Source organism: Cynocephalus volans, chromosome 12 (assembly GCF_027409185.1).
Source record: "Cynocephalus volans isolate mCynVol1 chromosome 12, mCynVol1.pri, whole genome shotgun sequence".
NCBI lineage: Eukaryota > Metazoa > Chordata > Mammalia > Dermoptera > Cynocephalidae > Cynocephalus > Cynocephalus volans.
The window spans coordinates 97,232,830-97,260,762 of record NC_084471.1 but is presented as its reverse complement, the minus strand read 5'-3'; the positions used below and the strand labels follow the sequence as shown (position 1 = coordinate 97,260,762).

The 27,933-nt window shown below is 35.4% G+C and overlaps 1 protein-coding gene across 2 annotated transcripts in view; it reads right to left on the bottom strand.

The window, feature by feature from the left end:
• Positions 1-27,933, bottom strand: part of RERG (RAS like estrogen regulated growth inhibitor) — a 126,450-nt gene that overhangs the window by 17,199 nt on the left and 81,318 nt on the right. The gene's annotated exons all lie outside the window — the stretch shown is intronic.

The following is a 27,933-nucleotide window of genomic DNA, read 5'->3' as shown; positions in this document are numbered from 1 at the left end:
TTTCTCAAAATCTTTATAAAATATATTAGACACTCCATTGCCTTTCAAACCATGTGTACTGAACATAATTGAATCATTTTATATGCCCGGATCTTAGTTAAAAACCTTGATTAGTGGCCTGTGCAGTTATGCAGCAATTTGAAAGTGTGGAGTGGATGAGGCAAAACACCTTTAGAGTGCTAGAAGTTTTGAATATGTATACATATCCAAATATATATTCAAAAATATATGTATATATTTTTTCTCCCTAAGATGCCATAACTGTCTCTTTTTGTTGTGGCCACTAGAACTATCTCTGATTAATAACCCACCTGCACCTCTACTTTGTTTCTTTTATTATGCCAAAGACTGATAAGCCATCTTAACAAGCTTGTTAGAATTTAAGTCCAATATAGGAGTAAATTGACTCCAGGATTAGGTCTAAGGAACTTCTTATACTAATAAAAACATGACTCTGCTGCATCTTTGAGACTTCATGTTTTTTGCTGGCGAGTTGTTCCTGCTGACTTCTGGGTTACTGGCTCAGTTTCAGATAGCCAATTACAATACCTAAATAACCTCCTTCCAGCAGCCAGCGTTGCTGGGCTTAATCCACATAATCAATCTAAACATTTTCAATATTCTTCTTTAAGAGATGCACATAAATGATTATTTTAACAATAGAATCATACATTTAAAAAAAATCAAATTATTTCAAACGAATTAAAAGACATCAAAAACCACTTTGAAAAACTGAGATGTTTGATGTATATTCTTTAAGGAGGTATTTTCAGGTCTCTATCACAGATTATTCATGGAAAAGACAAATGCATTTTGTATATCTTTAAGTTTCTGATAATATTTTAACAATATTATTAGTCTAAAGAAGAAAATAATGATTTTATGTCTGTAGAAGTGTTTTGTGTGAAAGGCTCTATCAGTGTTTAAATCGTGTCGGGGTGCTTAGGTGACATTCACCATTTACCGATGTAATTATCAAACTTCACCAGTATTATTTAGCCCCCAATACTATTACAAATGTATTATGGATTATGATTTTCATATGTGATGTATCCTACCACTTCTCACCTCCTCCACCACTATCGCGCTCATTACATGGTTTCACTTGTGAGCACTACAAATGCTTCCTCAGTTGTGTGTCTGCTTATACCACCCCTGCACAACCTCCTCAGACCACCCTCCACACAGCAGCCACATAATCCTAGGTCATTAGTTCTCACACAGTTCATGAAATAGCCTGATTAACGATGTTCATAGTACAATTGTTTCGTAAGACACTTAAGTATATATGACCTCCTAATCATTTGTGACGGTTGTTTTCTCCATAGGTCTCCAGGTATACAGCTATTGCTATAAAACAAATCCATCCCCAAACTTAGCAGGATACAACAATAAGCATTTATTATGGGGGGCAGATGGAAAAGTTATCATGCAGTTAAGGAAATGTGGTCAGTTGATTGTATTGGAAAAATCCAACTAAAAATATTTAAAGTAGCCAGGGTAGAAAAAGAATTTCTGCTTCAATTAAGAGTGCTTCAGGAACACTACTTATCTCCTCCACATCATGAATAACCTTTAAATTCTGCCTCTAATCCTGGTAACACGCCCAGTGAAAACTCTTGATGTAATACATGTTCTAAGACAGTGCTTATCATCTCCTACATTTGTATAATAATAAAAAGTTATTATGGATCTGTAGTAAGTGATTTATATTGTTTTCATTCTGTAACCTGCAGAATCTTAATAAAAAATATATATCTTTAAGTTGTAATATAATATAGTAATATATTACCTTTAAGTTGTAAGACCAAATAACTTTGAAATACTTTTTAATGGACTTTTGCAAGAGTTTGCTAAGTTTAGGACAATTCTGTCATAAAGAGTCTTAAATATTCTGTAAAAAAAATAAAATTTTTTGCTATATAACAAGAAGCCAAATGTGGATAATATTAGCACAATTGTAGTCCATTATGGATTATGATAAGTACATTTGCCACTTATTACCTGAATTATTTTTCCCATTTTAATTTACAACCAAATGTTTTCGTCTTTAATAGTTAGAAATGTTAAAGCTTAAAAACTGCATGAAGACATTAATAAACTTAGACAGTATCCTAAGGGTGAAATTCTCAAAATTAGGAAGCAGCCAGGACATAGAGTATTTCTCTTCCCTTCTTCTTCTCCTTTTCCACTTCATTATAGTACCTACAGTGCAAATATTTGACTTTCATACCAGCAAAAACCACGAGACCATGGTGTATACCACCAAGCCCACACGGGTTACAGAGTCAACACTAAACTCCTTTCAGTTTGAATTTTAGGATCTATAGTTAAAATATCATAATATATAAATCAAGTATTTAAAAAATAATAAAAAAGAGAACAAGAGACTTTAATACCATTTGGGAATTGTTTTCTCACTTTACAAAACACCACCTCAATTGAAACAATATCATAAACATTATAATGGGAAAAGTTTAAAAATCCTGCAGTCGTATCCTCACCTTCCACCTTCACTTATGGAGTGTGCAGCTTTATGTCAGGCACTGCGCTGGGTCTCGACACATACATCTTCACTCTTGGTTTCCTTCTAGTATGGAATATATAAGTATGGATATGGATGTGTGTGTGTATATATATACATATCCACGAAGAAACGGAAGCTCCAATCGTTTGCATTTCTTCCTGGAATATGAGCCATTCTTTCAGTGCCTCCCTCTGACCCACTTAGTGCCATCCCCTCTTTTTCCAGATGAGGAATTTGCCACCAGAGAACTTAACGGTCTTATTGCTGTATTCCTCACTTGACACTAAATTGTCAATCTGAAACATCTTATGAAAAACGGTCTAAGTATTTTACATGTACCTTCATTTTTACACACACATACACACATATGTTCTTCCATTTTTAAGAAAACACATCATCTAGTCTCGCTCAACACTGCTTTTGTCAAAAAAAAAAAAAAAAAGGAATCAAAATCCTGGTGAAAATAAAGCCTGTAATGTCTCTTAAAAAAAGTGATGTTCTAGGCATAAACTTTGGAACATTTAGTTTATTCTTGTATTGCCTCAGTGTGGAGCACTGAGACTATTCCCTCGATTCTGTAATCCCTGGTACACTAACATATACACAATTATCCTCACGATACCATTTTGCTTCATCATCTTAATTTAGTTGCTTGTATGTTTCTTTCAGGAATTGTTATTATTTTTATTATTTTAAATATAGTGCAAGAATCATTACTTATTTGAGGCACTCCACAAATACTTTCAGTCTGATTTTGTTTTAATTTGGCACACTTGAAAGTCCAAATAAACCAATAACTAGTCAGCAGATCAAGTAGGTAACTGAGAAAGGAACTAAATCAATGAAAGAGGAAAAGAAAGATATTTAGAATGCCGTAGATTCATAAATAATGTTACTCTTTCCCAGTGAGCACTTCCACCTGTGGAACTAATGAAGCATCACCTCCTCTTGCAAGTCTTCCCTAGCCTTACCAAGCCATTAATCATTCCCTATTTGACATGAAATTGTCATTTGTTTCTTCTGTTACAGAATGTGTAAACATTCTCAGAAACATCTGTAAATATTCATCTATATTCTTGTATGTCTAACAAATTGTGAATGATCTGGGATCAGAGATTAAGCCTTGTTGATCAGTGGTGGCTGGCACAGTGCCTGCTATACAATATGTGCTCGATAAATATTTCAGAAACTAATGAGGAAACAATTAAAATCGGGATAAGTTCTTTGGCTCCAATGTTGCTATTGTGCTTGGGTCTGCATTCTAGTATGTTCTTACTATTTGAAAAACATGTTCTGTAAAGTGGAAACTTCCTTTTCTTAAAAATATATCAACTACTTCTCAGATTCAATGCCTGGTTCAGATACCTGTCTGGTCAACCTGCATTGCAAACCTGATCAGGACCACAATATTTCTTCTCTTGGGCCAGAGGGGAACCACTAACCCTGCCCTCTTACTCTATCAGCCCTAAATTTAATTCCAATCCTTAAGTGGTTAAAAGGCTTCAGAAATGAGAATTACTCACAAAAATAGAGAAAACTCTACCCTAGATCTGTGGAGATAGTTTATTATTGAATGAATTAATTTTGTGAAACTAAGTATCCATTTATTAATCATATTAGCTGTTGGATCAAAGTATACGTATTCTTAGAAAATGCCCTTAGGTAGGTTTTAGTTATTTTTAAATAAAAACACTAATGGAATTTTTCGAATATTAAATATCAAAAGGGTGTTTAAGTATACATTGAATACTAATTAGGAGCTTATTTATTTCTTATAAAAACTCTTAAAAGTAGAAATTAATGTTTCTACTTTACATATAAAGAAACCTAAGCAGAAAAGTGAATAAACCTATCTATGTTTACAGAACAGCTAAGTGACAGAACTGAGATTAAACCCATGCTTTTTCTAATAGGCAATATTTACCATTATATTGTAATATTTCAACAAACATAACTTAATTCTACATGGTTGAGATTTTTTGTCTATATAAGCATATATTTTATGGAGAAGCGTGCTTTGAGAAGTCACTTTCTTGTTTATGACTAGATTTTTTCTTCCTTAGTGGAGAAAATATCCATTACCAGAAACCATGGTAACACAGAAAAAGAATATGAATTTCAAAAAGCAAGAAGAAAACTTTTAGATAAATAAGACTTTTTTCCCTTGAAAAATTCTTTAAAGATGCAGCAAATGAAGAAAACCACTAGCACATAATGAGTATATGATAAGCAGCTGTCCCCTTACTAGTTTTCCCAGTCATTAACGAGTTCATTCTTTCAACATCAAAAATTAGAATATCAGGAACCATTTTAGGCAATGAGGCAAACAAAGAAAATGAGACACAGTTTCTATTCTTGAGGAGTTGGGAATCTGCCTCCTTGCATGTCTCAGGAAAAATAAAAAGCCATGTGGGTAATTTAGATATTATCTAATTTGAGTCCTCCTATGATGCCTAGCATTCTTATCACAAGGACTGGATAAAAGAAAGAAGGCCAGATTGACGTAAGCCTGACTCAGTTTCATGCTTCAGAGGGAGAAAAACCTGTGTTTTCCAGAGGAGAAAATCTGATGGATAAAACTGGAGTAACCCAATATCACATCAGCCCCGTGGCTTACTCTGCTCCAGCTTAGAGACAGCAAACCAGAGAGTCTTCCTAAAACACGAGAGGCAGTTTTGTTTTACCTTCTCCCCCCTCCTCATGGGCACCTCTATCGACCTCCTGTCAAATCGAGCCTCCAAATCCAATTTTCCTGTCCTCCACCCCCTGGCTCCAATACTTCTGGTCTTTCACACCTTATTCCTGGGTCTTTCCTCAACCACCAAGTCTGTGTTCCTCCTTTCAGCAGTCTTTCCTCTCTTTGCTGTGATTCCTTTGGCCTCCCCCACAAAGCATGTGCCATGGTGCCTCCTGCAAAGGTGTGAAGTATAGAGACCCCGGCACTGAGCCCTGGTTCAATAAGCTATGTGGGGACCAGCACAACTCTTTGGAGTTTTTGGCTTAGCGGCTGTCAGCGATGGCTGAGACCAATAATGTGCCGGTTTGGAATCTCAAGACCCTTGGTCAAAGGGAACCAAAAGCTATTTCTGAACTGAGGAGCTGTCCTAGAAGGGAATGAAAATGAGCTGGACTGGAAATGAGACGTGAAGAAAAGCCTCCAAAATTGGGTGGTTTGAGATGTCAGATCTTAAGGACGGGGGCTCAGAGCACAGATGTGTGCAAAAAAAGTCAGATTTCAGATATATTTGCTAATAACTAAATTTACTAATTTTCAAATGCTTATCCATTTGGGTCTCCAATCCAATCTTTCTCTCCTCTTCAAATATGTGAATTTCACACATGTTCATTTAATCAATAAGTATCCATTGAACACTATGCAAAGCACTGAAGAAAGCAAGACTCAGAGGATTTCCTAGGCAAGACAGTAGAAATGACCTCATATTAGGACTCCCTTGTGAGCTGAGTTTTGGATGAACTGAAGCTTGCTAGTCTAGGAAGAGCATTTCAAGCAGACAGCAATCATGTTCAAAGACCTAGATGCAGGTGAGTGTAGTTCAGTGAGGAATCACATGTGGTTCAGGGTGGATAGAAGAGGAACATGTGGGTAAAACTATGTCGAGGACAGGTTGCGAGGTTTTAAGAGCCCAGACTATGAAGGACCTCATATGTCACAGTAAGGAGATTGGATTTTAGGTATCCCAAGTAGGAAGATGGTGTAATTTGATCTGGTGGCCTATAGAAATTGTTTATTAATTAGATGTGGAGAGTGAGGGAGAGGGATTAGTGCAAGGGTTCCATGTGGAATAAAAGTCTGGGGGTAGCATTATTCTTTGAGGCAGAACATAATGGGTAAATGAGTTAAAAGCAAGTAATGTTGGACTTGAACATGTTGAACATGAGACATTAAAGAAAACATCAGATAGAGAATTACTATTCATCCATCCATCTATTCATCCTTTATCTGCCCATTCATCCACCCATCTATCATACATTCAAGATATAATTATTGAATGTCTATCATGTCCCAGGCACTGAGCTAGGCACTGTCCATAGGCAGCTGACATCACAGCCTGAAGCTGGAGGAAGTGATCCTTGCCTGAGTGCCACCTTCTAGTGGGTGATAAATGCAATGGGCATGTTAAGATGTCCCAGGTGGATACTTTAAAGTAAGAGAAGAGGACTTAGCCTAGAACTCTATTTTCAACCTCATCTTATGGTGGTCTCTCTTGCTTCTTATGTTTTTCTCCACCTAAAAACCTCAAAATTCTTAGCTGAACTAAAAAAGTTGACAGATCAAGCCAGGGGACAAAAATCTGTTCATATAGCTGTAATTTCTGAAGCAGCCCCATCCCCCCCAGCCCTTATTTCACCTGCCCCCTTGCTCTGCTCCCTGTGAAGGTTAAAATAAATTAACATTAAGAACATCCTTAAGTCCCATAAAAATAGAAATTGACCAATTTAATGAAAATTTTTAAATGAATGCAATATAAAAATGTATGCTTTATAATGCCAGAAGTTAAAATGAGAAGTAAATTAGTTCCAGATGAGGTCTAGGGATTGCTTTTAAATTACAGTGTTAGTTTGAGCCTGAAAATTTTGACTTGCCCTGCATTCTGACAAAAACATTGCTCTGAGAAAGAGTTAAAGAATAAAGGTCAGTTTTCCATACAAGGAATTTCTTAAGAATAAATGGTGTAATCTGCCCAAATCATTAGGGAAAAACTTTGGTTTCTGAAAATCTAGCCTGGGAGTCTAGCTTCCGTGCATTCAAGTCCTGAAAATTGACTTATTTTGCTATGGAAATGGTAAGGTAAGAGTTAATTCGATACTAGCAACTGGGTCTTAAGACGACAGGTCAAAATGGGAAAAGTGACAGAACCATAGCTTGCAATTCCTGACATGTTCAATAGGGAGTAGAGATTTGGAAATGCTTACAAAGAATGAAAAATCAAGAAAATTTTAATTTTCAACTGAAAAATTAACCTATATAGTTGAATAACAGTAAATTATTGCAGAATTTAAATTAAAAGCAGAAAGAAGAGGAAGTAAACTTAGAATATGGTAATCCACTGATTTGGTTTTGTCTTTTTGTTTGTATCTTGGAGGTTAATAAATCAAAAGCTATGGGTTCTGTGTCCAAGATTTCAAACCAGTTTTACATACTTTGAAAATTATTATTTGTGTTAATTATAGGAGTGATGAGTAAGAAATAAATTACTAAATTTCCCAAACGAGAGTTTTAAATTTAACAATTTACAATTTATTATTTATTTTTGATAAAAATAACATTTCATACCATGGCATCATGTTTAAACAGAATTATCTGGAATATAGTAAGTTTTTTTTTTTAAGTTGCCAAGTGATTTGGATATACGATTTGGATTTTTAAGTTTTACTTTTTTCTGGGAGACGAAATACATATTGTGTTAATGTCTAATTTTTTCTCCCTATCCTTATATTACCAGAGCATATAAGAAATTGACAACTAGAAACATTTGGAATTTATTGTGGACAAAACAGTGATTCAGAGTGACTGAGTATCCCAGAGAAGCAGAGAAATACCTGGTATAATCCCCATCGAGTGCCATCTTATATAAATGTCCAAGGATCTTCCAGGTTACTCTGCTCGTGCATGCCTTTTTCTCCACACCGGCCATGCTTCCTGTCTATAAGACCACATAGAATTTTAATAGGCTGTGACTATGGATGCTAGTCCAGGGGGGTAACCTCTAGCAATGGGGTTTCTTCATTTGCAGCCCCATCACCACTTCCATAGCTATCTTCATGGCCCCATAAAAAGACAGGGAACCTTAAAAAATCACAGTGTGTATGGAGAATACAGCTTGGCAAAATCAGAGTGTGAGAGGAGTTGTGGGTGATTGGGCTGGAAAAGTACCCACATCATGAGGAGCTTATAAGACAAGCTAAGAAATTTATAATTATGCTTAAGATGATGGGAAGCCATTAAAGTATTACAAACACAAAGATCGCATGATCATCTTTTTACTTTTATAAAGGTCACTGCTATTTCACTGCCAAGATGAACTGGGAAGGTGCAGGTGAAACTGGAGACAAAACACAAGTTAAGAAGCTATTCCAGCATTACAGTATCATGCAAGAGAAGAAAAGTAAGACTGAATGATTCTCCCATTCAGTGATTGGCAGGTTCACTCCTACCATTAGTCAATGTATCAAATCATAACTGGAAATATACAGTAGGTAGCATTTTCCAACTGGCTTGTATTACTTTGTGATATACATGTAAGTTCATACGTGTCATTTCCTGTCTTGATCACTTATTTCTTTTTATTGCTAAATATTCCAGCGACTAACTGAAGATCATCTTGGTGGTTTCCAGTTTTTGGAGATTAAATTTTGGCGATAAACATTTATATACAGGTGTTTGGGTAAACATTTAGGAGCACAGTTGCTGGATTATGATAAGACTGTTTAGCTTTACGAGAAACTGCCAAACTGCTTTCCAGAATGGCTGCATCACTTTGTAATTTTGCATTCCCATCAGTAATGAATGAGAGTTTCTGTTGTTCTATATTCTTGTCAGCATTAGAATACAGCATTGGCAGGGGTTTTTTGTTGTTTGTTTTTTTAATTTTAGCCATTCTAATAGGTGCCTGTTGGTACCCCATTGTTGTTTTTAACTTGCAATTCTCTAATGATATACGATGTTGGGAATCTTTTCATATTATTTGCTATCTCTATATCTTCTTTGGTGAGGTGTCTGTTAGATCTTTCGCCTCTTTTTAAAAAAGAAGACTGGGCTTTTTTTAGAGCAGTTTTAGGTTCACAGCAAAATTGAGCAGAAAGTACACAGTTTCCATATACTCCCTGTCTCTACACACACACCTCCACTATTTATATTCCACACTTTTGTCTTTTCTTTTCTTTTTTACAATTTATGAGCCTACATTCTTATTACTCAAAGTCCACAGTTTATATTATTATAGTTCATTTTCGCAGTTGTATATACTATGGATTTTGACATATGTATAATGACATGTAACCACCATTATAGTATCATATAGAATAATTTCACTGTCCTAAAAATCCTCCGTGCTCTGCCTACTCGTCCCTCTTCCCCTCCCTAAACTCTGGCAACCACTGACCTTTTCTATTTCCATAGTTTTGCCTTTCCCAGAATGTCATATAGTTGGAATCATATAATATATATATATAGCCTTTTCAAATTGGCTTCTTTCACTTAATAATATGCATTTAAGATTCTCCCATGTCTTTTCATGGCTTGATAGCTCATTTCTTTTCAGTGATGAATAATATTCCATTGTCTAATGTACCACAGTGTATGTATCCATTCACCTACTGAAAGATACCTTGTTTGCTTCCGAGTTCGGGCAATTATGAATAAAGCTGCTATAAACATCCATGCTTATAAACATATGCTTTTTCTGCATATGTGGGTGTGAGCATATGATTATTCTTCTTTAGCCTGTTGATTTTTTTTAAGCCATGTGCAGATTTTTGTGTGAATATAAGTTTCCACAAAAAAACTTTTTAATTTTAATTTTATTTATTTATTTAATTATTATTATTATTATTTATTTATTTATTTTTTTACTTATTTCGATAAATACCAAAGAGTTTGATTACTGGATCATATGTTAACAGTATGTTTAGTTTTGTAAGAAACTGTGAAACTGTCTTCCAACGTGGCTGTATAACTTTACATCCCCACCAGCATTTGGTGGTGTCAGTGTTTTAGGTTTTGACCATTCTAACAGGTATGGAGTGGTATCTTGTTGTTTTAATTTGCAATTCCCTAATGACATAAGATGTTGAACAGCTTTTCAAATTCTTGCTTACTATCTGTATACCTCCCTTGGTGAGGTGTCTTTTCAGGCCTTTCACTCATTTTTCAATAGGGTTGTTTATTTTCTCATTGTTGAGTTTTTAAGAGTTCTTTGTATATTTTGGCTAACTGTCCTTTATCAAATACGTCTTTTTGCAGATATTTTCCCCCAGTCTTTGGCTTGTCTTCTCATTCTCTTGACAGTGTTTTTGACAAAGAAGTTCTTAATTTTAAACAAGTCCAGTTTATCAGTTATTTCTTTCATGGATCATGCCTTTGGTGTTGTATCTAAAATGCCATCACCATACCCAAGGTCTAGCTTTTCTCCTATGTTATCTTCTAGGAGTTTTATAGTTTTGCATTTTACATTTAGATCCATTTTGAGTTACTTTTTTTGTGTGTGTGACAGGTGAAAGTTTCGTGTCTAGATTCCGTTTTTTGCATGGATGTCCAGTCGTTTCAGCACTGTTTCTTGAAAAGACTACCTTTTCTCCATTGTGTCATCTTTGCTCCTTTGTCAAAGATCAGTTGACATTACTTGTGTGGGCCTATTCCCAGTTTCTCTATTCTGTTCCATTGATCTACTTGTCTATTCTTTCACCAATAATGTACTTTCTTGATTACTGTGACTTTATAAGATTTGAAATCAGGTAGTGTCAGTCTCCTGAATATTTTTCTCCTCTAATATTGTGTTGGCTATTCTGCATCTTTTGCCTCTCCATATAAACTTTAGAATCGATTTGTCAATATCTACAAAATTATTTGCTGGGAATTTTATTTTAATTCCATTGAATTTATAGATCAAGTCAGAAGAACTAATATCTTGACAATATTGAATCTTTTTATCCATGAACATGACATATCTCACCATTTATTTAGTTCTTTGATTTCTTTATCAGAGTTTTGTAGTTTACCTCATATAAATCTGGTACATATTTTGTTAGATTCATACTCAAGTATTTTATGTTGTGGGTACCAATATAACTTGTATTGTGTTTTAAATTTCAACCCTTGCTCTATTTATTCATTGCTGGTCTATAAGAAAGCAATTGACCTTTGTATATTAACCTGTATCCTAAAATCTTGCTATAATTGCTTATTTGATCCAGGAGTGTTTTCTGTCTATTCTTTCATACTTTGTACATAGATGATCATGTCATCTGTGAACAAAGACAGTTATATTTCTTCCTTCTCCATTTGTATACCTCTTATTTCCTTCTCTTGTCTTATTTCATTAGGTAGGACAACCAATATGATGTCAAAAAGGAGTGGTGAGAAGGCTCATCCTGGCTTTGTTACTGATCTCAGGGAGAAAGTTCCTAGTTTCTCAACATTAAGTATAATGTTAGCTGTAGGTCTTTTGTAGATGTTCCTTATCAAATTGAGAATATTCTCCTCTCTTCTAGTTTTCCGAGAGTTTTTTTTAATCACTAATGGGTGCTGAATTCTGTCAAATGCTTTTTCTGCCTATGTGGGTATTAGCATATGATTATTCTTCTTTAGCCTGTTGATGTGATGGATTACAATAATTGATTTTTGAATGTCAACCAGCCTTGCATATCTGGGATAAATTTCACTTGGTCATGGTGTATAATTCTTTTTCATTGTTGAATTTGATTTGCTAATATTTTGCTGAGCATTTTTACATCCATGTTCATGGGTGATATTGGTCTGTAGTTCCTTTTTCTTGTAATATGTATCTGGTTTGGGTATTAGGGTAATGAGGCCCTCATAGAATGAGTTAGGAAGTATTTCCTCTGCCACTATGTTCTAGAAGAGATTTTAAAGAATTGGTATAATTTTCTCCTTAAATGCTTGGTAGAAATCACCCGTGAACTCATCTGGGTATGGCACTTTCTGGTTTTGAGGGTTATTAATTATTGATTCAATTATGTAATAGATATATACCTATTCAGATTGTCTATTTCATTTTGTGTGAGTTTTGGCAGATTGTGCCTTTTGAAGAAGTGCTTCATTTTATCTAGGTTAACATACTTGTGGGAATTGAATATATGCCCATATAATATTCCTTTATTAGCCTTTTAATGTCTCTGGGATCTGTAGTGATATCCCTTCTTTCACTTCTGCTATTGTTCTGTAATTTGTGTCTTCTCTCTTTTTTCTTAACCAGGCTAGAGGCTTATCAATATTATGGATCTTTTCAAAGAAACATTTTTTGGTTTGCTGATTTTCTCTTTGAATTTCCTGTTTTCAATTATGTTGATTTCTGCTCTAGTTTTTATTATTTCTTTTCTTCTATTAACCTTGGATTTAATTCACTCTTCTATTTCTATTTCCCTAAGGGGGAATGTTAGATTGTTGATTTTAGAGCTTTATTCTTCTCTCATAGATAAATTTGATGCTATAAATTTCCTTCTAATCGCTGTTTTGTGCTGCATCTCACAAATTTTGATAAGTTGCATTTTCATTTTCATTTAGTTCAAAGTACTTTTTAATTCTCTTAAGATATCTTCTCTGACCTATTTAGAAGTGTGTTGTTTAATCTTGAAGTATTTTGGGATTTCCCAACTATCTTTTTCTTATTGATTTCTAGTTTAATTCCATGTGGCCTGAGAATATAGTTTGTATGATTTGTACTCTTTTAATTTTTTTGAGGTGTGTTTTATTGCCTCAGATATAGTCTATCTTGGTGACTGTTCCACATGAGCTTGAGAAAAATGAGTATTCTGCTATCGTTGGTTGAAGTAGTCTTTAGATGTCTATTACTAGTATATACAGTTGATTAATGCTGCTGTTGAGTTGAACTATGTCCTTACTTATTTTCTACCTACTGGCTCTGTCAATTTTTGATAAACGGGAGCTGAAGTCTTTAACTATAATAGTGGATTAATCTATTTCTCCTTGAAGTTCTGTCAGGTTTTGCCTCACATATTTTAACACTGCTGTGAAGTGCATACATATTAAAGATGTCTTCTTAGAGAATTGACACCTTTATCATTATGTAATGCCCTGTTTATTCACAATAATTTTCCTTGCTCTGAAGTCTGTCTTGTCTGAAATGAATACAGCTACTCCAGCTTTCTTTTTATTATTGTTAGGATGGTATATTTTTCTCCATCCCTTTACTTTTAAGTTATATCTAAAATGTGTTTCTTTTAGACAACATATTTTTGAGGTTTGTTCTTGGATATTCTGTTACACTTTCTTCAGTCTTTTTTCTCTTTGCTTTTCACTTTTGAAAGTTTCTACTAGCATATCCTCAAGCTCAGAGATTCTTTCCTCAGCCATGTCCAGTCTACTAATGAGCCCATCAAAGGCATTCTTTATTTCTGTTATAATATTTTTGGTATCGAGCATTTCTTTTGGAGTCTTTTTATAATTTTTATCTGTCTATTTCCATTAACCATGCATTTTTGCATGTTGTTTACTTTTTCCAATAGAGCCCTTAGAATATTTCTGCCAATTTTTAAATTAGGTTGTTTTTTCCTAATTGCTAAGTTTTAAGAGTTCTTTGTGTTTTTAAAATACAAGTCCTTTTTAAAATATATGCTTTGCAAATATTTTTCTCTAAGTCACTGGCTAGTTTTTCATTCTATTTACAGTGTTTTTCACAGTGCAGAAGCTTTGAATTTTAATAAAGTCCAGCTTATCAATTTTTTTGTTTTCCCTTTTGATGTTGCATCTAAAAAGTCATTGCCAAATCCAAGGTCACCTAGATTTTCTCCTATATTACTATCTAGAAGTTTTACAGTTTTGCACTCTACATTTAGATCAAATATCCATTTTAAATTAATTTTTGTGAAAGATGTATATCTGTATCTAGACTTTTCTTTTTTTTTTTTTTTTTTTTTTTTGGATAAGGACATCCACTTGTTCCAGCACCAAATTGTTTAAAAAACTATCCTTTTTCCATTTAATTGCCTTTGCTCTGGTCAAAGATCAGTTGACATTATTCATGTTGTCTATTTCTGAGCTCTTTATTTTGTTTTATTAATCTGTATGTTTATTCTTTTATCAATTCCATATTGTCTTGTTGCTATAAAGAAGCCTTGAAATCTGCTTGTATCAATGGTGGAATTCATTCTTCTTTAATATTATGTTGGCTATTCTAAGTCTTTATCTTTCCATATAAACTTTAGAAACATTGTTGACATCTACAAAATAATTTGCTGGGATTTCACTTGAATTGCGTTGACTCTATAGATTAAGTTGGAAAGATCTGACATCTTAATAATATTGAGTCTTTCAATACACAAACATAGAATATCTCTCTCCATTTATTTAAGATCTTCTTTGATTTATCCAAGTTTTACAATTTTTCTCATATAGATCTGGTACATATTTTGCTAGATTTATACCTAAGCATTTAATTTTCTTTATGCTGTTTTATTGTGTTCTTAATTTCAAAATCCATTTTTTTATCGCTGGTATATAGAAAAGCAAAGAACTTTTATATATTAACTTTGTATCCTGTGACCTCTCTATAATTGCTTAATAGTTCCAGAAGTTTTGTGCTGATTTGGGGGGATTTTCTATATAGACAATTGTCATCTGTACACAAGGACAGTTACATTTTTTCCTTCTCAATCTGTATATCTTTTTTCCCCTTTCTTGTCTTATTGCACTAGCTAGGACATCTGGTACAATGTTGAGTAGAAGTAGTGAAAGGGGATATCCTTGCCTTGTTCCTGATCTTAGCAGGAAAGCATACAGTTTCTTGCACATTAAAGCATGATGTTCACTCTAGATTGTTTGCAGATATTCTTTGTCAAGTTGAGGAAGTACCTCTGTATTAGTCCGTTTTCATTGCTTATAACAAAGTACCTGAAACTGGGTGATTTATAAAGAAAAATGACGTTTACTGCTTACAGTTTCTGAGGCTGGGAAGTCCAAAGTCCATCTGGTGGTGGTGACAGTGAGAGGTCTCACATTGCAAGATGGTAGAAGCAGAGAGAGCAGAGAGAAGAAAGATGGACTCTACTCTTCTTTTAAAGCCCTCGGAGCCACGCCCCTGATCACCATTTTTAATTCATTCACTACTGCATGGTCCTACAATCCAATCACCCCTTCAAGGCTCCACCTTTCATAATAGGATTTCCCACCCTCTTAACAGTCACAGTCAGGGCTAAGATTCTAATTCATAAACTTGGGGGACATAATTCAAGTTTCATTGAGTTTTGGGGGGACATAATTCAGTCCACTATAACCTCTTTATTTCTAGTTTGCTAATTGAAAGGCATTCAAGCTGCTATAACAAAATACCATACACTGAATGACTTATAGACAATAAACATTTATTACTCACAGCACTGAAGGCTGGGAATTCCAAGATCAAGGTGATGGCAAATTCGTTGTTTGGTGAGGGCCCATTTTCTGGTTCACAGATAGTACATTTTTGCTATATCCCTACATGGTGGAAGGAACCAAATAGCTCTCTGGGGTCTCTTTTATAATTTCAATCATGAGGGTTTATCACCTCCCAAAGGCCCCACTTCCTAAAACCATCACCTTGAGAATTAGAATTTCAACATATGAATCTTGGGTTCACATAAACATTGAGACCATATCACCTCCTTTATCTCTGATACTTTTCCATGTTCCAAATTATGCTTTGTCTGAAATTAATACAGCTACCTCAGCTTTCTTTTGGTTTGAGTTAGCATGGTGTATTTTTCTCAATCCCTTTACCTTTAACCTGTGTCTTTATATTTAAAGTGTTTCTTTCTTTCTTTCTTTCTTTTTTTCTTTGTAGACAACATATGTTTGTCTTTTTATCCATTCTGACAATCTCTTATAATTGGTGTATGGAGACTATTCACATTTGAAGTGACTATTTATAAAACTGAATTAATATCTACTATGTTTCTGCTTTCTATTTGTTGCAATTGTCCTTTGCTTCTTCTCCTTTCCTCTTTTTCTGGATTCTCTGATTTTAATTGAGCATTTTATGTAATTCCATTTTTGGTCTGTTCTTAGCATATTAATTATAATTCTTTTTTAAAAAAAAAATTAGTGTTTGTCCTAGAGTTGGCAGTATACATTTATAACTAATCTAAGTCCACTTTCAAATAATACTATACCACTTCACAGGTAGAGCAGGTTACTTTATAACAGAATATTCCCAACTTCTCTCTCCCTTCTCTTAGAAAATTACTGTCATTCATTTCCCTTATCCATATAATTGTTACTATTAGTATTCGAACAACAGTTATCTGTTAGATCAAGAATAAGAAACATAAAAGATTGTATTTTACCTTCATTTATTTTTTTCACCATTGTTTTTTCCCTTTTTATGTAAATCTGAGTTTCTGACCTATATTATTTTTCTTTCACGTGAAGAACTTTAAAAAAAAAAAGCAGGGCAGCTCTGCTAGTGATGAATTTTTTCAGCTTTTGTTTGTCTGAGAAAATCTTTATTTTTCCTTCACTTTTGAAGGATAATTTTACTGTATACATAATTCTAGGATGGTGATTTCATTTTTTTCTTTCAGCACTTTAAATACTCCACTCTCTTCTTGCTTGGTCTCTCATGGGAAAGACTCTCCCCACCTCCGCCCCCAGCTTCTTTCAAGATATTCTCTGCTTTGTTTTTTTTCTGCAGTTTAATATGATGTGTAAATTTCGATTTTTAATATCGATTTTTTTTTTTTGTATTGACCCTGCTTGGTATTCTCTGAGCTTCTTGGATCGGTGGTTTGGTCACTAGTTATGGAATATTCTCAATCATTATTACTTCGAATATTGCTTCTGGTACGTTGTCTTTCTTCTCTTTATGGTATTTAACTATGTGTATGTTGTCCCTTTTGACACTGTCCTACAGTTCTTGGATATTCTGGTGGCAGGGAGTTTTATTCTTTTAGCCTTCATATTTTGGGAAGTTTTTACTGACATTTCTTAAAGCTCACTGATTCTTTCTTCAGCTGTGTCAAAGCTACTGATGAGTCACTATAACAGAAATTAATTTTTTAATTTCTCTTTCCAGATTTTATGGTATGATGGATTGCCCAGGAACTTCAATTTTCTGATTGGTCTAAGAAAAGTGATTGATTTTCAGTATGTTAAGCCTTTTCCTTGTTGTAACATTGGAAGTGATAACTTACAAGCTCTTTACATGTCAGGGCTGAAATTGGAAGGCTGTTTCAGCTTTTTTACAGAATAAGTAAGGTTTCAGAGCTCCTTGCCTTGTCATTTCTGCCTCTTCAATATTCTTTTACTTTCTTTTCATCTCAGTCAGGCATGACAAGTGTACAATACAAAGAGGGGTTTTTCTGAACATCATTGACATTGTAGGACCAGAAACAGAACTCAATGGACAAGTGTTTAACATTTTACCATCAAATTTATTTATTTTATTTCTAATTTTTTCAAATTACTCATATTTAGTTAACTTTATAAACTGTGCAAGAACATATAGTTGGTGACTACATATGTATTTAATCACAAGCTCCCGATTATCTTCTATTAATAAATAAATATGCATTAAAATTATTTCATAGACACATAAACTTACATGTATTATCTTTTAGCCTTGATAATCCAAGAGCCATTACCTTATTCAAATTAGAAGATTTCAGTTTAGATTCACTTTGCTAATCTCATTTTCTTTTCAAAACAAATGACACAATAATACCCTCTTGCTAGCAAATCTGACAGTAAATTTCTCTAAGAGTAAATTGTCAGAGAAAACCAAAATCTAACAGCTAAAAATTCATGGACATAAAGCAATGTTTCCACATAGATCACTGGAGTATTTTATGAGAAGATTACACTTTACATTTCATCTATTTTAGTCCTTTTGTTTAGAAACAAATTAACCTTAAAAGCTCATCAAACTATTGCCATGTTTATTTATTAGATAGATGATCCTAATATAGATATATGGTTGATAAAGCTCATGTGGTTTGAGCATCAATTATGATTATTTGGTGGTAATTCACCAGTCTCATTTTCTATTTTAATTTTGCTTCTCCTTGCATTTCTCTGAATAATAATAATATTTTGGACCTCAAGGGAGAGAGAGAGAAGAGAGGGAGGGTGGGAGAGAAGAAATAAAAATGCAATACCAGTCTTTCTCATTAGATATTTTCGGTAGTTAAACTATCTGAAAAATTCATTGGAGTTTCTTTATACACACTTTCTGAAACTATCATCAACTATGTTCTCATTCTGAAATAAGTGGTACAAGTCTTGATAAACATATTGGCAAAAGCATACAACTTAACCAGCTTTGTTCTAGCTGTTCCAAACCCATTTTTCGTAGTGTGAGGTGGAAAAGCAAACCCTATCATAAGGAGGAGTACATTTGGATTCAGAGGGAATAGAGTGACCTTACAGAACCATTCTTTGGACTCCAAGAGCTTCGGCTCAATGATCTTCTTTGGTACATGTTGTCTGAAGCTCTGCTGGAGTTTGTGGGGGGCAGGGAATTGTGTGTATTATTGCGGTATGTAGTGTTTGGTAGCTTTTACCAAATGCATTTACCTTATATGTGCACCAGGCTTTTGCTCAAGCATGCTAAAGGAAAACTCAACAGTAGTTAATAGCTTCTTTCCATAGAAGACTTCAGAACAAAGACAAAAATGATGACAAGATAAATTAAGGACATATATATACACATATATGTATATATGCTTAAATACACTTTATATCTGTATATATAACATACAGATATATATATACACACACACATACGGTATTTGATTTTCTCTTAGTTTTAGAGTTTGAGATAACTGCTCATAGGTTTAACCTATTTCATTCATTAATGCAACATATCTTTACTAATAAATATTACATACATGGCACTGAGCTGGCTGCTGAGTAACTGTACTGGCCCTGAGTTTGATCCTTTGTTCATTTAATATTTATTGAGCAGCCACTATGTTCCAGGCTCCTTTAGGTCCTAGAGATGTAAACAAACAGACAAAATCTCATCCCTCATGCTTCATAGTCCTGGATTTCATTACATGCAAACAGATATTAAAACAAAAGACAAATAAATAGTGTGCTATATGGTAAGTGCTATGAGGAAAAGAAAATCGGGGAAAAGAAAGAAGAGTTGGAGGAGTTGGAATGGTGTATTATCTTAGGAAGTGTGATCAAGAAAGGCTTCTCTGGCATGATGTCATCTTGGCAGAGACCTGAAGCAGGAAATAAAGTGAGCTGTGTACATATCTGGGGGGAAATGTCCCAGGAAGAAAGAAGGGCAGGTGCAAAGGCCCAGAGGCAGAAATGCAATTGGCATGTATAAGGAACAGGAGGCAGCCAGAGTAGCGGGAGTAGAGAGAACAAAGGGCTGAGGAGGACGAGAGGAGGTCAGCAAGGTGAAGGTAGAGATGCGGTCATGCAGAGCCACACGGGTGAGCGTAAGGATTTTGATTGGAGGCAGAGAAATGTCAGACCATTCTGAGGAAGAAAGTGATATGATCTGATTTCTTCGTGGGTAATAGGCTATGAGGGGTGGGATCAGGAAAGAAGCAGAAAGAGCAATTAGGAGGTTATTGTGATAATTGAGATCATGGCAGCTTGGACCAGGGAAGAGCAGTGGAGATGATGGGAAACAGATGTGGTTTTGGACTGGCTGTGGCCTGTGAGAGGAAAAGAAATGAGGAGTAGAAGATGATTCCAAGGTTTACTGCCCAAGAAACTAGAAGGATGATGTGCCATTCCTGAGATGTGGAAAGACTGTGGGTAGAGCAGATTTTAGAGGAAGAATCAAGAGTCAGTTGTGAGCAAGGTAAGTTGGTGATATCTTTAGATTTGCAACGGGGATTCCAAGAGCCAACAGGATGGAAGAGTCTGGAATTGAGGACAGAGGTCCAGGCTGGAGATATAAAATTGCAAATCTGTCAGTATAAAGATGGTATTTAAAACCACAAACCAGATGAGGTCACCCAGGAGCACTGTGAATTCTGAGGCACCTGCAACTTTGAGCAGTTGGGTTGAGGTGAAAACCCGTGAAAGTGACTTTGAGGTCAAGCAGGAGGAAATACAGGAGAGCTTAGGATCCTGGAAACTGAGCAAAGAAGGCTTTTCATGGGGAAGGGATTCATCAACTGTTTCAAATGGTGCAAATACGTAAGATGAGGACTGAGAATTTTCAGCAATGGGAAATCACTGGTGACAGAGCATATGGATGACAGCTTGATTGGTGTGGGCTTAAGAGGAAAGGGAATGGAGAGCGTGAATCGAGGCTTTGCAACTATTATCAAACGGTTCTGAATCATGTACAATTCACATCAACAAAAGCATTTTAAACATTTATCCATCACCATTTTGTTTGAAGATAAAATTGTAAATGGCACAAATGTAACGGTATATCCAGCTACTGTTTAGTCGTGTTCAAAATATAGTGGAAAGGCACAATGCCATAGAAACCAGACTAGAACAGAATGGCAGAAAGTTGTAAAATAACAATGAGAAATAATGCGGTGAAGCAATTACTCAAGAGTTTTTTATCAAAATATTTCATGGGTTTTTTTTTCATTCTCCTTTCCTTTTTACATTAGACCTTGACCTCCACTCCCTGCAGGAAGGTAAGCCAGAGCACAAACAGAGAGAAACCAAAGATATTTATCCCTGGATTTTAGCATCCTAGAGACCCAAATCTTGGCATTAACACCTACATTCCAGCCAGAACCCCCTGCCCCCAACCCCAAACATCCCCATCCTCAGATGCCTGAGATAAACACCCTTTCTGGACTAGGAAGAAAGAACAGTCAGACAGAAAAGCAAGGGAGAGAAATTTTGATGTGGACCTGTGTCCCCTTTCCCTTAGGCTGAGCCAGTGATGTGGGGCTGGAGAAGAAGAAAGCAGCCGAGGGATCCCCGGTTTGCTTTAGGAGGTTTGGAGCAAGGAGAAGCTGTCCTTCACAGCCTCTCTGGGCCCAGCGAGCCCTCTCCAAATCCCCTGTGGCTAAGGAGGAAATGTAGGGGCAGCTCATGGGCTGATGGATCTCAAACAGGGTCAGAGAGCCACTCTCCAAACAGGGACCAGGGAACATCAAATGCTTGTCCCATGGCTTAGAGAGTGCCTCAGGTGTGCCAAGAGCCAGTGGGCCTGAGCGTGTCCCACAGGCTAAGTGGATTTCAACAGCAGGTGGGCTCACATGCCTCAGTGATGGCAGCACCAAGGGACAGCTCTGCCTCACCAGTGATGAAGACCTTCCAGGGCTTGAAATAAGCCCTTGTGTCTTAGGTCCAGGGAGCAGAGAGGCAGCAACAGATTCCCACAGTGGCTGAACTGAACACAAGCCCACTAGAAAAATCGGACGTTTCAGGCTGAATTCATATAAAATTGACTATTTTAAGTCAGAATGCAGAATAAAATTTAAGATTGCAATTATGTTGTTTTAGAGAAAAATAAACTTACAGTTGCTTTCTATAGCCTCAGTGATTGATTGAGAGATTTACACCAGACAAATGAACCCACAGTTGCATAGAAAATATATTTACAAGCTCTTTGGGAGAAATTTATGGCATAGAGAAAAACAAAACATTATATTTGGCATAATAAGAACTGGATTTAAATCCCAGCTCTGTTCCTCTCCCTGGAATCTCAAGAAAGATCATAATATTCTCTGAGTCTTGGCACTATTATTCATAAAACGAAGACAAGTAAATATGAAGGTATTTCAAAAACTTCATGGAATAATTCATATTATCTTTTAGTTTTCTATTTTTTTCGTGAACTTCTTGAAGTACCCTTGTCTACTTATAAGACTGTTGTGATTATCAAATGCCATAATGTATATGTAAAAGTATTCTATAAACTCTAAATGTTCAAAAAAAGGGATGAAGGAATTGACACCAAGTACTACAGTATACCAGATTCCTTGTCTAATGGCAAATATATGTATTTTGTATTGTGTTTTTATATTTAATATATATGCAATATATAGTAAGTATATTCTGTTACATTATATTATATTGTATTGTAATATATTACATTATATTATCATATAATATTATATTTATGACTTGCCTGGGATAGCCTAATTTTACTGCTATTGTCCTGGCATAATGCTATGGATTAAATGTGTCACCTGTAAATTCATGTATTAGAAGTTTGACACACACCCCCATTGTGACAGTGATAAGAGGGTAGGAAATCCAACTATGGTATTTGAAAGGTGGGGCCTTTGAGAGGTGATTGGACCATTTATGAAGTAATGAGTGGTCATGGGCATGGTTCTGAAGGCTTTATAAGGACAGTGAGTTAGAAGGTTAGCTCTCTTGCTCAGCCCATTCTCTCGCCCTGTGATACCCTGAGTTGCTGTAGATTGTCACCACCAAGAAGGCCCTCACCAGATGTGTCCCCTGGACCTTGAACTTCCCAGCCTTCAAAATTGTAAGAAATAAATTTCATTCCTTTATAAATTACCCAGTTTCAGGCGTTCTGTTATAAGCAACAGAAATGGACTAATCCACATAATTTTTAATTAATGATGCCCTTTTACTTCCAAAACTGTTGGTTTGGATGATAAATTACATGGTCACCCTATATATTCTTTCCATATAATATCCTTGCAAGGTAGGTAGGTATTTTTATTACCTTTCCACAGGTGAGGTATCTGAAGCTCACCTGGCTTGAGTAATTGACCTATACTCTCATAAGTTAGTTATGCTGTTTTATTAAAAAATCAAATCTGGGTCTGCCAACTTGACAAGTCAGGTTGTTCTGTCTAATGTTGCATTGTGTGAGGTACAACATTACTCTTTGCATTTGCATTAGAACCATATGTGTGTTTCTCTGAGGCACAGAGCATGGAACCCATCTATACTGACAGCGGCAAGTGAAGACCACAGTGAGGGCTAGTGTTTGAATTTCCCAGCAGGCAGCCTCCCAAGTCCTGTTTGCCTTTAGCAATCTGGCCTTTGCATTGGGTTGGCAAACAGTACAAACACATGCAGATTAGCTTTAAGCAAATCAACTTAGAAATATTACGTTAACAACCCTTCTCTTCAGTTTTATTTTTATTTGGGTTTTATTCAAATATTCTAAAAGAAAAACCTACATCTTCCTCAAATCTGCCTTTTCCTTGGCATTCCAAAGCTTTTAATTGTGTCCAGCTTCTAAATCTAAAAAAAAAAAAAAAAATTCAAAGGTTATATTTATTTCAGTTAAGCCTGGAGTAAAGGTTTACGCCAGATCTCATTTTAGCAAAATGTATTCACCATCCCCTGGTAAACACTGGATGAAACTTGTAATTATACTGGTGACCAGAAAGACTCCCTGGCTTTGGTTTACAGAATTATGTGAACTTGAGCTAATATTATAAATCACAATGATTAAAATCTTGGTCTGTGAATGAATACCATTCCTATTGTAAAATTTATTTTCAGCCAAAGAGCATTTCGTAACATTCTTTCACTAAAATTGTCTTTGCAAGCCAAATGAGATGGGTATTCGGGAGAACAATACTTAGTTAATTCAAGCTGAAACAATCTGAATAGAGATGGAAGAAAAGCAAAATCATCTTATAACTGTAATTCTGCATATATATTTATTTTTAAGAAGAGTGAGGGTATGAATTGGAATCCTCTTATACTGATAAAAGATCGGGGAAACTGAAACTGTTTTAAAACACGTGCACATGTAGAACCTGTATCTAAATTATCCCCACTGACCAAGAAATGTGATAAATTACTTGGGAACATTCAACATCAAACAAAATATTACCCCAGAATGATCAACTAAGGCCAAGATCTGAATACATCTGAAGGCAGATTGTAAGAAATTCACGTATTAAAATGCAAAACAAAAAAGAGACCATTCACTTGTTTTCTACTTGGAAAAATGTATGTTTATTTAAAATTGAAGCTAATCCTTCTATCATTTCTATAGGATCAAAAATGAGTCTCAGGAGTTGGACAGCACATCTATGAGTCTTGATAGATAATACTCATAGTAATGTGTACACAAAACATGGAAAACATACATGTAGAGCACACCAGATCCTCTCTGAACAACATGGAGGAATATCCAGATCTAAGATCTCCACTTATAAGAGTGGTTAGATCCATCGCAAAAGTGGAAAGCAAACTTACAGCTCAGGGAGTAAGTGAAATTCATCCTTCGATAATGTGAAGTGAGAGAAAAAAAAGTCAGAGGGAGAAGTTATCCAGAAGACAGGCTATAAGTGTATTACAGACAAAACAACAAATTATAAGAGAACTGTAGGTAATAAAGTCAAAAAGACACCCAGACGGCTAGGCAGACTAGCCATAAGGGGTACCTTGGGAAACCAAAAGTTGGTTTTTTGAAAAAATAAAAACAAAAATTGTTGAAAGATAAAATAATTGATAAACTATTAACTAAACTAAGAAAAAAAAAGAAGACCCAAATAATGAAAATCAGAAATGAAAAAGGAGACATTACGACTGATATCACAGAAATACAAAAAATCATTAGAGACCAGTATGAACAACAATACATTGAGAAATTTGAAAACCCGGAGGAAATGGATAAATGCACATACAACCTACAACGACTGAACCAAGAAGAAAGAGAAAACCTGAACAGACCAGTGACTAGTAGTGAGACTGAATCAGTAATAATGAGTCTCCCAACAAAGAAAAGCCCAAGACCTGAGGGCTTCACTGCTGAATTCTACCAAACTTTTAAAAAGAATCAACACCAATTCTTCGCAATCTATTCAAAAAAATTGAAACAGAGAGTATTCTGTCAAAGGGCCATTGGAAATGCTAATTAGAATAAAATAAGAAAGAGTGAATAAGGAATGTAGTGATGAAAAGAGTGACCTAAAACACACACAGCAAATGAAGTAGAATGGGGGTACTGGTCTGCTACAGGTAGCCTCTTGTTTCTAAAAGATCGTGGAACTGGGTGCTGCAAGAACCAAAAACTTAAAGACACTGGGAAAACATTTCTTCCCACCTAAGCACAGGAAACTTTGTAGGAAATAATCTAAGTGTATTAATTACTAAGGAATAAGTGTTTTGTTTAAAGAATTAATAAATCAGCCAGTGATGCCAAGGGCAGAGGCAGTGAGGGGACATGAAGTGAATTGGAAAAGGTCACTTTTATTGAAACTACCTATTTCATGGGCATTTAAAGATTTTTTAAAATACTCATATATTCCAGCTCCAATATTAATGTGTCTATTTAACACTGACATGTTGGTCTGTACATGCACATCAATCCTTTGGACACTGGTTCCATTAAATTCATTAGCAATCTTTTAATTATTAATGTTCAGTATTTAATAGGAACTGAGAAAAACAGGGCTGTGTTTTTTAGCTTCTTTCTTTCTTACAAATCAAAATATTTTACCTATTTTTCTTTTTTTATTACTTCATCTCAGGCTTCCCTTACATAAGCTGAATTCTGATACTTAATTCTTAGCATTAAAAAAAATATTAAAATGTATCATGATATTTAAAATAAGAAGTATTTAGCTACACCTACTGTGGACAAAGAAAACATCGTGCTAGGCACTGTTGGAAGGGGAGGTGGCTGTTATACAGAAGAACAAGACAGAATTTATATTTAGGGGCTTTGCAGTTCTTATGGGGAGACAGATTGTTCACTAACGACAGTAGCTCAGGGCGGAATGTGACCTGTGTTACACACTGGAAGGGCAGAGTGCTACTCTGTAGAAGAGGTGGGAGATTTAACTCTAATGGAAAGAATTCGACGTCTAGTAATTTATCCCAAAAGATCTATCGGACAATGCAGAAAGATGTATGTATCTAGATGACGCCTGTGTCAGTATTTCAGCCTATCTGTGCTGAACAATTAGCCATCTGCTTGATAGTGCCAACATGCCAATCACTCTGATATTAAATTTAGAGACAATAGAAATTAAAATACTTAGAAGAAAGTGTGTATGTATGATATCTAGGGCCAGCCTATAGACTTTTGAGCCCATGACAGACATTACTAATTGATCATGGCATACTTTCCTTTCTGCTCTTACCATGGCTTAGAATCCTTCCCTCTTGACATGTCGTTCCTGAGGATACCACCAACTGATTCAGGTGATACAAGAGATGAATGCATTTTACCGTCCAGGATATCATCAAGGTGCTCATGCTGTGCTCCTTTAATCTATGAAGCCCCTTGGAGGTTGCTGGGAACAATGAGTGGTGGGCAGAGCCCATGGAGAGCCAAGGTTCCTCACTTTAGCTTCCACCACAGCTCTGATGTTAGAAGTGAGCTCCCTGGTTACCCTTGGAGGGACAGACACAAGGGGACACTTGGGGGTCTGGTAAAGTTGCAGGTGTTTTTCATTTGTGAAAATTCATACAACTTTAAACTTCTGATTTGTGCATTTTTCTATATGTATCTTATGTTTCAATATTAATTAAGCAAGCAAACAAAATAATATTTAACCTGCCACATCCAAAGGAAGATGGCAAGCTCAAACTTTACAGTCACATCTGGGCTTGTATTTAGGCTCAACAGGGTAACCTGCCATGTGACTCGGGCAAGTCACTGAACTTCCCCATTTCATTTTCTTTCATTATCTGACATAGGGATAAAGAATATCTAACTCAGGATTCTAGGAGAGTTAAATGGCATTATGAATATAAAGAACTTAGCATAATGTCCAATATACCATCGTAGTATATTAATAACAATAACTTACATTTATAGAGTCCTTCTCATGTACCCAGCTTTGTTCTAAGGGCTTAATTTTCTCCCAACAATCTTGTGAGGCAGGTCCTTCATCTTACAAAGGAGGAAAGTGATATATAGACTTTAAATTACTCATCCACGATCTCACAGTTATTAGGTGGAAAAGCCAGCACTGAAATTCATTCAGGCTACATGCTTAACCACTGCATTATCTTGTGTAATAAGGACCTAATAAACAGTCATTATGACAATTACAGGAACGAATCTTGGCAGAGATGTGGGAGGCTGTAGGGAAGAATTGAGTGTGGGCTGAATTGCTGTTCTCCAGGAGGCAAATGGCAACTCTAGACTTAGGCTTTGAAATTCTGTGCTACATAAATGTCTGCTATTATATTAGGCAATTACCATACCTAATTTGAAACAGAAAATGAAAGTACATAAATGCAATATTGTCATTGAACTTTATAAATAGAGAACACAGCTGTGTGAAAAGGTTAATGACATGCTCCCCTCACTTTGGTCCCTTAGGATATACTTTGGGGAAGCAGTCTACATGAGTAGACTCTATCCGAAATCAGCCTTGGCTTTGGCGTGATTATGGGTGATTTTTTTCCTCTGTAAATTCAACATTTCTATAATGAACACACTTTACTTCACAGTGGAAAACTAACTTTAAAAATAAAAATGAAGCGAAAACAAAAACCAATCTCTGTAAGGCAATAAGAACCACATGCCTTTTAAATGGAAAACATGCTTATATCTCCTTTGTTTCTTGGAAGCAGCTTGCCGGACACACAATCCACAGCTTTGAACTATTTACATAAACACACCCAAGCCAAGTGTTTGCACGCAACGGCTAAATTGCACCCACATTTGGCAGTTTAATGACTTCACAGTCAATGGTAAAACTGATATTCACTTTGGTTGAATACACCTTAGATATTTCTTACAAACCATAAACCAGTGACAATTGTTGTAGATGGTAGCATCCCAAGTCACTTTGAAAGAAAACTGTATTCA